This window comes from Dromiciops gliroides, chromosome 4 (genome assembly GCF_019393635.1).
Source record: "Dromiciops gliroides isolate mDroGli1 chromosome 4, mDroGli1.pri, whole genome shotgun sequence".
Classification (NCBI taxonomy): Eukaryota; Metazoa; Chordata; class Mammalia; order Microbiotheria; family Microbiotheriidae; genus Dromiciops; species Dromiciops gliroides.
Window position 1 is genome coordinate 311,612,515 of NC_057864.1, and position 14,365 is coordinate 311,626,879.

Below are 14,365 nucleotides of genomic sequence, written 5' to 3' on the forward strand. Positions count from 1 at the left end.
AAACTAGGCCAGAACATTGGTTTTCTTCTAGTCTGTTCTGAAAGGACTCTTAGATCCCAGCTTGATGTTCACATAGCAGTTTAAGAGTCTATAGGCAGTCATATTTTAAAAGTTCTTTGCAAGGGCCATCATGCATCAAAACACAAAGAAACCAAGAGATTCAAGTGTCAGACTTTTAACTTTGTGAAATATGTATAAAATCAGAAGAAGTGATGAGCGTGAGGAAATTGTGAACTAAAGCCCATTGCATAAAATGGGAGCTTTTGATTTTATGTTTAGGTGCTTTTTTTTCCCATAAAAGTATTTTATTATTTTCTAGTTACATGTAGAGATAGTTTTCAACATTTGTTTTTATAAGATTTCTAGTTTCCAATTTTTCTCCCTAGGCTCTTTTAATGTTATATCATTAATTCTCATATATTTCTTTGGAAAAGGAAACTTGCTATAAGTTATATGTTGTACCCTAAGAACTAAATATTGGTTCTATGAATAGGAACTTTTTGGACCAGACCTGTGAAATCAGCTGTGTACGGTACTCCCAGTGAGGAAACTCTCTCTACCAATGCAGATTTGTTCCTATTCTGTTTTATGTTGTTGTCTATGTCACTGAAAGGTCAGACTTGGACTTGAACTCAGTTTATCCTTAGTCTGAGATCAGCTCTTTATCCATATATGTATGACCATGCCTTTCCTGAATACTATACAGGATATCCCAAAAAATTCTTAGTTCAGTTTTAAGTTTTAATAGCTTAAAGACTATTGGGGGGGGGGGTTACCAAATAGTAATTTTCTTCATAAGTGAACAATATCTGGGAATTGGGAAACATGCTTCCTAGTTCCAGCTGTGCTATTAGCTGGTTCTGTGACCTTAATTAAGTCATTTAAACTCTCTTGCCTTATTTTCCTCATATATAAAATTATGGTCTTTAAGGTCCTTTTCACCTTTAAAATTCTTCTATTCTTTGAATGTATTGATATAATGGTTTATTTTTTAATATTATTTATTTTTAGCATTCTTTTCAAATTTTGAATTTCAAATTCTCTCCCTCCTAATCCTTTCATACTCACTTAGAAGGCAAGCAATCTCATATCAATTATACATGTGAAATCATGTAAAACATTTCTACAATATTAGCTATATTGTTTTTAAAAAGGCAATAAATAAAGTGAGAAAATTATTTTTCAATTTGTAGTCAGAGTTCATCATTTCTCTCTCTTGAGGTATAGCATTTTTTCATCAAGAGTCCTTTGGAGGGGCAGCCAGGTGGCTCAGTGGATAGAGTACTGGCTCAGGATTCAGGAGGACCTGAGTTCAAATCCGGCCTCAGATGCTTGATACTTACTGGCTGTGTGACCCTGGGCAAGTCACTTAACCCCAATTGCCTCACCAAAAAAAAAAAAAAAAGAGTCCTTTGGAATTGTCTTGGATCATTGTATTGGTCAGAGTAGCTAAATCTTTCATAGTTGATCATCATTACAGCATTGCTATTACTGTGTACAATGATCTCCTGGTTCTCATTTCACTTTAGATCAGTTCAGATAGGTCTTGCGATGTTTTTCTGAAACCACTCCTTCATCATTTGTTATAACACAATAGTACTTCATTACAATCATATATCTGTGTCATTTAAAATATTGTGAGACTAGCCTGTTTCTGTCTAAATTATTGGGGAACTAGGCTGGGGTTTCTAAAATATTGCTTCTTATAAATTAATGGCTATTGTACCAGTTTGGGCAGTAAGCATTTGTTATTAATTAAGATCACATATTACTAAAGTATTGACCATGTTTCTGATTTCCCAAGAAAGAGAGGAGAGGGTGTGTGCCTTGTTCAAGAGCATCTCTAGTGCAAGAAGGAGAACATTGACCTCATTTAACACAAGCCAAAAAAACCCCAGCACCATATTGTCTCTAAGAGAGAGCATATGGCCCCAAGCAGAGTTCAGAAACTCTGCATTACCTAAAGAGGAGAGCGCTCATGAACTGGACTATCTTCCTCTCATAGTGTGCCACCCAGAATGGTGTTCACCTCTTCAGATAGAGGTGACTCTTACACACTGATCAAAACTAATTGGCTAGCATCATTCAATTTCATGGGTTGATGTGACCTGAGGGTGGCCCATATTAAAATCAGGGTCTAGTGAAAGACAGGCCCCCTGAGCGCAAAGGCACTTTCAGATAGGTGTGGTTTTAATCTACATTTCTTTCTTTCTTTCTTTCTTTTTTTTAATGCGGGGCAGTGAGGGTTAAGTGACTTGCCCAGGGTCACACAGCTAGTAAGTGTCAAGTGTCTGAGGCTGGATTTGAACTCAGGTCCTCCTGAATCCAGGGCCAGTGCTTTATCCACTGTGCCACCTAGCTGCCCTAATCTACATTTCTATTGATCCACCTGTGGGCTCCTGTGCTGGTCCCAAAAGGGCAAGTGGGTATGAAGAGAAAGTTGACTAAGACTGGGTCCCCCAAGAAATCCATTATCAATAATTATTTTCTCACATATCACAACTCGTTTAGCCATTCCCCAATTGATGAGCATCCCCTCAATTTCTAATTCTTTACTACTTCAAAAAGAGCCACTATGAAAAATGTTGTACATCTAGTTCCTTTTCTTTTTCCTTTGATCATTTTGAGGTACAGACCTAGTAGTGATATTGTGGAGTCAAAGGGTAGTTCCAAATTGTTCTCCAGAATGGTTGGACTAGTTTACAACTATACCAACAGTTCATTAGTGTATCTATTTTTCCTCCATCCCCTGTAGCATTTGTCATTTCTGATAGGTATGAGGTGGTACCTCAGAATTGTTTTAATTTTAATTTCTCTGTTCACTAGTGATTTAGAGCATTTTTTTCATATATTATAGTCATATCAGATGTAGATATAGCCATATTTGATTTCTTCTTCTGAAAACTACCTGTTCTTATCCTTTAACCATTTATCAATTGGGGGATGGTTCTTATTTTCATAAATTTGATTCAGTTCTCCATATATATTTGAGAAATGAGGCTTTTATTAGAGAAACTTGCTGTAATTTTTTTTATATTACTTCATTATCTATGGTATCTTTTAGCAAAATATAGTTTTCCTGATTATCTCTTTTAATTGGGTCTATTTTTGCTTTTTGCTTTGTCTGATAAGGTGATTGTTATCCTTGCCTTTTTGAAACATATTAGATTCTGCTCTTAGGCTGGAAAAATATCTCAACATAACCTTTTGTTGGCTTTGGAGCTACAAAATTTGATTTGAGGAGCTATTTTAAAGTTGTTTGGAGGGGAATGTTAAGAAAGTTCAGCTGGGTTGCTATCTCTAATCTACCATTTTAGCTACCACTGGATAATGGTATGTTGAAGAATGTTGCTGATATAGAATTCTCACTGGATATAACATAAAACACTTATTGAATTAGGTTCATTAATCATTTAATTAATATTTATAGTTCTTTGAGAACCTCACAGGAGATCCTTAAACCAAGGTAAATTATAGGACAGAGGAAATTTACAAACCATTGGAAAGAGAAGTGTCAAAGATTGCTGTGAGTATTTTAAGAATGGCAGATTAGCTTACAGCTGAGGTATCTAGTAAAAATCCAGTAGCCAAAAGCTTTTACTGCTAAAACTTTCCATCAAAGTATACTTTCAAAAGACAAGAAAGGAGAATTTAAAATACTCATTAAAGCATTGAGGTGTCAGAGAAAGGAAAAGAAAGCCTTATTACATCTGTTTACCATTTAATCATTTTTAGATAGCTCACTAGCATATACTCTTACCTATAGTTATTGCTAGCACTTAAAAACCCACTTTCTTTTGGAAGTCTTTTACTATTGATCTATCTTTATTTGTACTTGAATGGCTTACTTGTTCTATTTGACTTCAAAGTACACAACTGGGAGCAATGAATTAAAAGGCAAATTAAGAGTTCATATCATAAAGAAAAAACAACAACAAACCTACCTAATAATTTGAGCTATGCAAAAGAAGAATAGGCTGCCTCTGGAAGCAATGAGTTTCCCCTCATTGGATATCTTCAAGAAAAGGCTGACTACTTGTGGTCTTATGTAATCAGGGATTGTTTTTGCATTATCACTTGGATTATATAGCCATTGAAGTCTCTTCCAACTCTAAAATACTATGATTCTGTATTGTGTGCTATATAAAAATTCAAGAGACATAGTTTCTGGGTGACTAACAATCATTTGATTAATTATGACTAGTGGATAATTAATAAAATGGTCATTTGGCTGTCTCTTCTAAACCAAAGATAGATTATGGCAGCTTCTTGATGCCTATATGCCCTTGGAAGAGTGGGTGTTCCTTACAGATGGCAGTCAACTCTGATTGGTTAACACTTAATGAGAAGAATGAATATTATAATGAGAGGTGAACCTCTTCTGATGAGGGGCTGGGGGACTGGACTTTGTCACTTTTAATCCTAGAGTACCCCCAGCCCTGGGCAATCTAAGCAAAGGATATACTCCCCTTCTTTCCCAAGTCTGAGTAAAACACGATAAGCTTCCCTACTTCAGGGGGGTCTGAACAAGTGTGAGGAGAAAATTAATCCAATTTCATTATCAGTGATATTCTTCAGATTCTTACTGAGTAATTTACAAGGGTCTGATTTCTGAATGAGGAAATAGAAAGGGAAAAAATCCAGGATTTCCCCAATAGTAAATGGCTATTAACATAAGAGAGAAATGATTATTTATCTTAGTTGCTATAGATTCAGTATATTCATAATTATGTTACATCATGAAAAGTTTCACCTTTTGACATGCAGGAACATACTTCACACACAAAAAATATATGATTTTGAAATGTATTTTGTCATGAAAAAAATATCCCAATATTTCTTTTCAGCCTTGAACAAAAGTCAACTTCAGGTTGTTAAGCAGGAGAAGGGTCTTAAGATATATTTTTGAAAGTTTTAATTCAGGTTGGATGGAATAATTAAATATAACCAAAATTCCTAGTGTTTTCTAGTTAAGAATGAAAGGATCTTTAAATATGTTCTTTTGTTTATGGTACTTCTTACATTTTTCCAATGAATACATGCTCACACACATGCACATACCCACACAAGACTAAGGGGCAAAGACTTGTCAATTCACAGAGTCATAAAGTCAAAACAGCTAGAGATTAACCTGTGTCCCAAGGAATTAGAGAGACTTGTCTATTATGCATATAACGAGTTCAAACACAAAGTAGTATACAACATTATTAACTGCCTTAGGCCATACATATTAGGGTCTGGATCCCCAGAACAGAGGATACAGGAGGAGCTATGCAAAGTGTCAGATCAAAAGCAGTGAAGAACTATGCCTAAAGCAAAGTCACTTTGGGGTTAGGGTTTTTTTACCATATAGTTCCATTCAGAGTTACTGTGAAATCAAAATAGCTTTCTGATTAGAAGGTGAGATTATCATAAATGGGTTACCACAGAAACAAGGACTGGGGAAGACTTGTACCCTGCATTAGTTGTGTTTTAGTGGTACAAGTTACTATCAGACTTAATCAAAAATAATGTTTTCCTCAGGCAGAAGATTTATTAAGCACCTACTATGTACAAGGAACTGTGAAAAATAAAAGGTTATCTCACAGCTTTGAGCAATCTGTTTTATTCACTTTGTATACTACCACCCTTTTGAATTATAGAGGGGACAGCTAGGTGGCACAATGGACCTCAGACACTTGACACTTACTAGCTGTGTGACCCTGGGCAAGTCACTTAATCCTCATTGCCTTGAGCAAAAAACAAACTAAAGAACAAGGGACATATTACTGGCTAGGGGGAGGGCCTTAGTATGTTCAGAAATAATTCTGATATGAGAGTATGATATTAACAATTCCTCCTCATTTTGCTCAATGAGCCATTGTATCTGTACTCCTGTCAGTGTTGGTGAGGGTAGTAGACAAATCTACCCTTAGTATCACCAGTAGGTTAATCTTTCTTAAATGCTATTTTCATTGTTTCATGTTCTTTAAAAAATTTATTAGCTTCCCATTCACTATTGGAAAAAGTCCAAACTTCAAATTTTCTATAATCTGGCTCAGATTTACTTTTCCTACTTTCCCTTTCACTATTTTGTTCATTCCTTTCAGTTGTGTCCCATTCTTCCTGACCCCATTTGGGATTTTCTTGGCAGAAATACCAGAGTGATTTGCCATTTCCTTCTTCATTTTATATATGAGGAACTGAACAAACAAGGGTTAAGTGACTTGCGTAGGATCACAGAGCGAGTAAGTGTCTGAGGCCAAATTTGAACTCAGGAAGTCTCATCCTCCTGACTCCAGGCCCAACTCTATTCACTGTGTCACCTAGCTATCCACCCTTTTACCATGCCCCATCATAATTCCTCCACTCTCAACAGACATTTCAGTTCATTGTGCCTTCTAAGCATACCTAAACATTTTCTACCTCCATACCTCCTTCTTCCTTTCCACCTAACCAAATCATTACCCTCTTCTTCAGGGCCTGATTTAAATCCCACCTCTTTCATTCATTCTTCTCAGATTAACCCAATCAATAGGAACCTGGTTTTTTTAATTCCTAGAGCACTCTTATTTCTTCTATTTTTGCCTTTTTACTAGTTGTTCCACATGCCCCAAATTCTCTCCCTCCTAATTTTTACCTCTTAGAATCCCTGTCTTCCTTCAAGACTTAGCTCAGATGCCATTTTCTGCATGCAGCCTTTCCTGTTTCACTTTATTCATAGCCCTGTTGTAACAGCATAGGAAGGAGACAGAGATAAGGGGCAACAAGCAAATTTTATTGAGGGGGATGGGAGATGCATAGTCCAGGGGTAGTCAGGGAAGATAGATACACACTGGGTGGTCTACTGGATTGGAGGTAAGCACTGTGAAAAAAGTAGGGTGAATTTTTAAAAGGTTCTTACCTGGATCAAAGAGAACCAGACCTTGGGGACAAAGGCAAGACCTTAGACATAGGGTGTGGGTCAAGATTTAGTACCGGTGGCTAACTCATGCTGAGGTGAATACAGGGGAAATTGGCAGCTAATTGATGTTCAACCTCCCAGCCAGATGGGGAAAAGGGGATTGGGCCCTTACAACTAGTCTTATTCTGATGAGGGTGAATCAGGATTTTTTTAAGCTTCCATGGGACTTTTTTTCATTTAGGCTAATGCATTCCTCATACTCTTGAATACTATATAGCTATTTATTTACATATTATCTGAACCCATTAAAATGTAAGTCCTTGTAGTCAGGGACTAATTTAGCCTTTCTTTGTATCCCCTATGTTTAGCACAATGCCTGGAATATAGTAAGCATTTAATAGTAAGCTTTGTTGATTGATTTTGTTTTAATCATATACAGTGAAACCTCTGCAGTCTAACCCCAAGCCTCTTGGAATTCTCAGATTTCTGGAATGAGTCCAAACTAGGGTCCACGGACCCCTATGGGGTCTGTGGATAAATTTCAGCAGTTCCATGGACTTGGGTCAAGAAAAAAATTACATCTTAATTTTTATTAATTTCTAACTAAAAATTAGCATTTCGTTCAATTATTTTAAAAACATTCTGGGAAAGAGTTTCACCAGACTGCTAAAGGTTAAAAAAAAAGATAATCCCTGTTCTAAATCTAGAAGGTAAGTCCTCAAAAGACTGTAGGTAAGCTCCTTCAGGTCATGGACTGTATGAGTTATCCCCAGCTCTTGGCCTAGTACATTAAACATAGTAAAGGTTCTAATACTCTTGGATTATTGAATTAACCAGTAGAAAACAAGCAGAGTAAGTAGCCAGACAATGAGGTTTTGTTTTATTGCCTTGTACTATTGTACTTTTCATACGTATATGTCTTATCTACCCAACTAGATTGTAAACTGCTAGAGAACAATTAGGTCTAAAAAATTCCTTTGTCTGCCTTGGGTATAGCACTATTTTGTGCCTTTCTTATTTCTTTTCTGATCCCTACCACTTCTGTCTGTTTCTGGGATTGGAAGAAAAGCCAGATGGGAGGATATTGTTGCAGGAGTAAAAAAGAAGGGAGACAATTAGGGAGAAAATGGATACTACAAGATAGACAGTGAAGTAAAATGAATTTAGTGAGTTAGGGATTGATCCTTCTAATCCAAGACTCATCACTAACTTTGAACATGTTAAAACTGAATAACTCCTGTCTTCCCTAAATCAAAACTGTTAATGTTGAAGTGGGAAAACAAAAGGCAGACCCAAACAGAGTTAGCTAACATTCATACCACAGTGGAAGGAACAAAGAGAAAGTGGTGCTGTGTAGCTGTCTATCTTATGTCTAGGGTATGGGTTGTCAAGCATGGGAAATGCTTCTGGCCAAAATTCCTTCCTAATGGAAAAAAAGAGCCCTCTGATATCTAGAGAGAAAACAAAAGGAAGCAGAAAAATGCAGGCTTTTTGGCAGTAACTAACATCTTAAGCTCCAAGATCAGTACAAGCTTGTTTTTATCACCTTTTAAAAAAGGGACAATGAAGTAACTGAAAACAAAGGTCAAGGATTCATTCAATCTTAGTTTCGGTTTTTTTTCCTTCTCTTTTCTCTTACATTACTATTCATTCTATATACAGAATTCTTATTTGCAATGTTAAAACACTATTTAAGAGTGGAAAGAAAAACATACAATAGAACTACTGCCAAATCCAGTTGGACTTGGACATTTTCTCTTGTGTCCATATTGAGCAAAATCAAGTAAATAATTAGGATAAAGAGGAACAGTGTTGATATGGCTAGAAAAGACCACTAAATTAAAATAAATCATTCACATGATAGCACTTAATATTCTACCATGTATTCATCTACACTTTTCTCCTTGTCTTCACTCCTACTTTTCACTGATAGCCACCTTAACCAAGACAATAGACACCAGATTCCCACCTTGGAATGTTTATAGTCCCATTTTGATCATGATGTTTCTTTCTTCCTTAACCTTGTCAGATATCCAATCCTTATGTTGTTAGACCCAGGTCTTCACTACACTATGCCTTTCTAATTTACCATAATTCTCAACTACCTTTGATCTTGTTTGTTCCATTTTAGTAAGTCCATTTATTTACTTAATTGTTCCCTGTAGTTCACAATTCTTTGTGGCTTCTTCTAGAAGGTCTCTAACCTTTTAATCACCCTGTTACTCATAGGAAGAGTTGGCTAATCTCCCTTCTTCAACAATGTTTTGTCATTATTATTACTATTATTATTCCTAATAGTCAACTTGTTAGATCTACCTTCTCTAGTTACAGATAAAAGCTTTAGATTCATACTAAAGGAAATGAGACTAGTTAGAAGACAGTTAAAATTACCTAATCATGAAATTACTATGGACTAGATTAGCATGGTAGAAGTAAAAATGGAAAAGAAATGATAGATAGATATGAGAGAGAGTACAAAGATTAAAATCCCAAAACTTTGTAGAATAGTAGCTCATTGTCAGGGTTGTGAGAAGGCCTGCGATAGAGAGTTTGCTTCTGGACTTTTTGAGTTTAGAACAGCAATGGAAGATCCAATTTAATATCTTTGGTAGATAGTTGGAGACACAAGACTTAAGCCCACAGCTTTTCACTGAACTTCTTTTTCTACTGCCTGCTTATTCCGTGCTTTACTCCCTGCTTGGGGCCTGCTAACCCACTGCAATCTTTTGGTCTCATTTGGGATGCTGGTTCACTCTGGCCCCATTTGAAGGTATTGACCCTTTGCTAAGCCCTTCTACTCTATAGAGAATTTGCAGAATGGTAAGGAAAGGGTACCAGCATGGCAACAGATCGAGAAGAGTCAGAACAGAGATGGGATGCTGGCATCTTTATCAGGTGGCTTCCTCCCCTTGGCCCTTTTAGAAATTTCTACTTTTCCTTGCCTCTTTTAAACCATCTTGGCCCCTCTGGCAGCATTCTGTCCTTCCATGCCCTTTCTGATGGCTCCTCTTAACAGTTTCCTTGTTCTTTATAAAACAGGACTGCTATCAAAAGGTAGCTTTTCCAGCATATATTTTGAGGCAAAATCTGCTGGAACTAAGACTTGCCTATAAGGACTGCAGAGAGTATCCTATGTAAATATGTTTTGTTTTTAATTTTGTCTGCTTAATGATTTACCTATTTTGAAAAGAAGCACTTATAAAAAAATTAAATCACATTTATATGATGTTGGTCACCTTATTTAAGATTCTAAATACCACAAACATTTATTTTAACAGAAGTAGACTGCCACTTGGGAGTTCTGTCCTCATTTCTCAGTTTAACCATGAGCTATGAGATAATTTTGGGCCAGTATTTCAAATGCTCTGTCTTATCTGTGTTTCTTTTAATTATATATTTTCCTAAGTGCTTTGTTTGTTTGTTTTTTGTTTGTTTGGGTTTTTTTGTGGGGCAATGGGGGTTAAGTGACTTGCCCAGGGTCATACAGCTGGTAAGTGTCAAGTGTCTGAGGCCGGATTTGAACTCAGGTACTCCTGAGTCCAGGGCCAGTGCTTTATCCACTGCGCCACCTAGCTGCCCCCTTCCTAAGTGCTTTGAAATAAGATTAAAAAGGTTTTCAGATATGGGCTCTCAAGAGCAAATAAAATTTTTAAAGGAGTTTCTACTTTTTTACATTGATTGTAAATGAGTATGTCTTGCCGATGGGTTTAGTATTATAGCACTGCTTTCCAAAATAATGGTATAATTCATATATATCCTGCTAGAACCTGTTTCTTCTAATAGGAACTATTAGAAGAGACATCTTTCATTTTAAAATTATTCAACACACAAACACAGGCATGTTGCCAAGAGTCTGAAATTTGGCCACTTTGTACAAACAGGTAGGTGAGAGCTATTTCACAATCAACATCCTCACATCAGTGAATTACCAAGCAGATGTTGATAGAGCATAGCAGAGTATGTCCTAGAAGTGGGGTTGAGGGAGGGAGGGTGTGGAATTGCTAATCACATATTATTTGATCTCATCATCCCTGTTAATGATATCTTGTCATACTTAGCAAACTTGCTCTTTTTTTATCGTACTAATTGTCAAAAGCAGAGAAGTGTAGAGAACATTTAGGGTTGTATTGCATATACATAATGAGGAAGCATGGCACAACAGAAAAACACTCCACTGAGGGTCAGCAGTCCAGGACTTGAATCCTGTTTTCTAGTTGTGTAACCTTGGATAAGTCTGGACTTTAGTTTTCTCTGTAACATAAGGGGATAAGACTCATTCTCTAAATTCCTTTCTACTGCATATATTCATGATTCTGTTTTTACATGTTTGACAGTCTAATCACCAATCAGTGCTTAAAATTCCATATTTAACTAGTAAAAATAAACTTTAAAAGATGAATATTTAATAACAACCAAAATTACTTGGCAGTTCTTCTGTGCAGGTAAAAAATATAAATTTATAATAAAGCATTCTTTATTCTTTGAGAACCAGCTTGACATAGTAGATAGAAAGTAGGCCTTCAAACCAGGAAGACCTGGGTTCAAGTCCCACTTCTGACACCTACTAGCTGTGTGACCCTGGACAATTCAACCTCTCATTGCTTTAGGCAACTCAGACTATAAATTGCAGAGAAGGGGCAAACCTCGGGTAGAAGGAATTTCCTCATCTGGAAGTTCACTGTTCCTCCTTACTCTTCAGTAAAGGACTTTTCTTCAAAGAAAGGACCAATTTTAATTATATTTTTTTAAAAATAGCTAAGTAGGGAGGGGCAGCTAGATGGCGCAGTGGTTAAGCACCGGCCCTGGATTCAGGAGTACCTGAGTTCAAGTCCGGCCTCAGACACTTGACACTTACTAGCTCTGTGACCCTGGGCAAGTCACTTAACCCCCGTTGCCTGCAAAAAAGAAAAAAAGAAAAAAAATAGCTAAGTAGGAATCACTTTTAACTTCTAAGAAAACCTTTCTTGTCTATTTGGGATACTTGCCACAATTCTCCAATTCTATATTCAGAGTAGACATTATTTAATTCTCTGTCCTTTGACCAATTAACAAAGATGATTTAATAACATGTTTATGTAGTGCTTTAAGATTTATTTATTAAGACTCAACAATACTGCAATATACTATTAATATCCCAATTTATAGGTAAGGACCCTGAAGTCCAAGAAGGTTGAAATGACTTGCTCTTGTTCTGTAGATAATGTCAAAGCTGATCCTCAATCACTAATCTTTCCACTGTACCATGCTGTTCTAGTAATGTCTAAAAAATGTCCCCAAAAGACAGAAAATAAATCCTCCAGAAAAGAGGTATCAAACATGCCATGGGTTTCAGGCAGTCTACTGAGAATAAGATCAAAGTGTAATAGGGAAATATTTAACAAGATGAAAATGCAATAAAACTTAGATGATATTACACTTTAAAACCAAGTCAGTATGTCCCCCTGACATCCTTATGTATGATTTAGTGGCTCTATTTCTATTTGAGTTTGACATTGTTTGACAGAACTACTCTAGAATATACTATATTGAGGTTTCCAATAGCAAACTTCCCTGATAGAATGTAACCTCTGTAAGAATTGATTGCGATTCGGGACCCCATCCTTGGCTAAAATTAGAAAGCCTCAGGGGTTCCCCCACACAGTTCCCTCTGCCCCTGGGCATGCAAGCCTTGGGCACATCACAGAAAACCCAGGCATGCCCCGGGTACCTCCACCCAGCTGGGGGAATGCATGGAAAACCCAAGCTCCAGCTTACTCCGCCAAGTGAGGGTATGCATGGAGACTCCATGCCCCAGCCAGCCTTGGGTGCAGCCCCTAGAGGTGCCAACGAATTAGTTTGGGGTGTGTGAGCGGTTGACTGGAAGGTTTCTGAGAGAGAAGGGTTTTTTAAGAGGGGCAACCAGAGAAGGAGACAGGTGGAAACGGAGGATGGTAGAGGAGAGGCGAGCAACCGGGTAGAGAGATGGAGGGAGGAGGAGACAGAGGAAGTGCAGGTGGCAGCTACAGGGCAAGCAGCAAGCTAGGGAGTGCAGGTGGCGGTGGCCAGCCACATCCATACCTATCGAGCTACAGAGGAGATGGGGGCAGGTAAGAGATGCGCAGGGTGATTGGAAGCAGCTAAGTCTATTGTACCAAGTTCACAGGTCATATATCTTGCTTTTCTTTGTCCTTATTTCTAAATTTCTTCCACATCAATAAACCTGGTTTTTTGCTTTTATTGAAAGGAGGCTTTTTAATCTTGTTTCTTGTTAGTCTGGAAGAAGCAGTTGGGGAGGGGGCAGGCCCTTACAGATTGGCCCACACGGGGCTTAACAGGGCTTAACGAACCTGGGGGATCTTTTAAAACCCCCTTACAGATTGGAAGCTCCAGCCAGGAGTTTACAGATTAGTGACTACGATAAAGGTTATAAATACATTGTTTTCTCTTTTTTAAATAAAATGACATTTTTACCGAGTAATTTGAGGTATAAAAGGTTTAAACAACAATATCAATGCTCTAGGCATTTTTACATTGTATTAATATCAACAACAAGGTATAATAAGACTTAAAGAAAAAAGAATCGGTGGAGAATTTATCCAGTTTTCTGAACCTTAAGTGAAATGTAACAGTTATCCATTTCATAGTGCTGTAGAAACTCTACTTTAAAATATAGTTAGTATATAGAGCATATAATAACATCTCAAGGTAGGAAGGGATACTTGGTAGGTAGAGGTAATCTAGTCAAACCATACCAGGGCAGAGATTCCCTGTGAACCATCCCTGGGCAGTGATCTGCCAGTCTCAATACAATTAAGAAACCCATACTAATCATGATGCAACATGTTCCACTTTTGAATCTCTAATTATTAGAAATCTTTTCCGTATTTAGAGCCAAAGTCTATCTTTCTGTAATTTCTACAATTATGTCTTAGCTCTTCCCTGTGGAACCAAGCAGAACCAGTCTACTCTGTCTTTTGCATCAGAGGTATCCAACCTGCAAAGGTCAGATGCAGCACAGAACACTCCTAGGTGTGACCTGAACCAGATTAAAATGTAATTGGGAGGGGGCAGCTAGATGGCGAAGTGGATAAAGCACTGGCCCTGGATTCAGGAGTACCTGAGTTCAAATCCGGCCTCAGACACTTGACACTTACTAGCTGTGTGACCCTGGGCAAGTCACTTAACCCCCATTGCCTAAAAAAAAAAAATGTAATTGGGTAATATTTGACAAAATAAATAAAATCTAATAAAGCACATATAATAATACATTTGTTTTTTGTTTTTTGTTTTTTTTAGTGAGGCAATTGGGGTTAAGTGATTTGCCCAGGGTCACACAGCTAGTAAGTATTAAGTGTCTGAGGCCGGATTTGAACTCAGGTACTCTTGACTCCAGTGCTCTATCCACTGCGCCACCTAACTGCCCCAATAATACGTTTTAAAACAGTCAATATGTGACCCTCAGGGATCCTTATGTATGGGCTAGTGGCCCCTATTTCTATTTGA

General features: G+C 37.3%; 1 protein-coding gene across 1 annotated transcript in view; it reads left to right on the top strand.

Annotated features, from left to right (window-relative positions):
- Positions 1-14,365, top strand: part of ORC3 (origin recognition complex subunit 3) — a 119,566-nt gene that overhangs the window by 60,827 nt on the left and 44,374 nt on the right. The gene's annotated exons all lie outside the window — the stretch shown is intronic.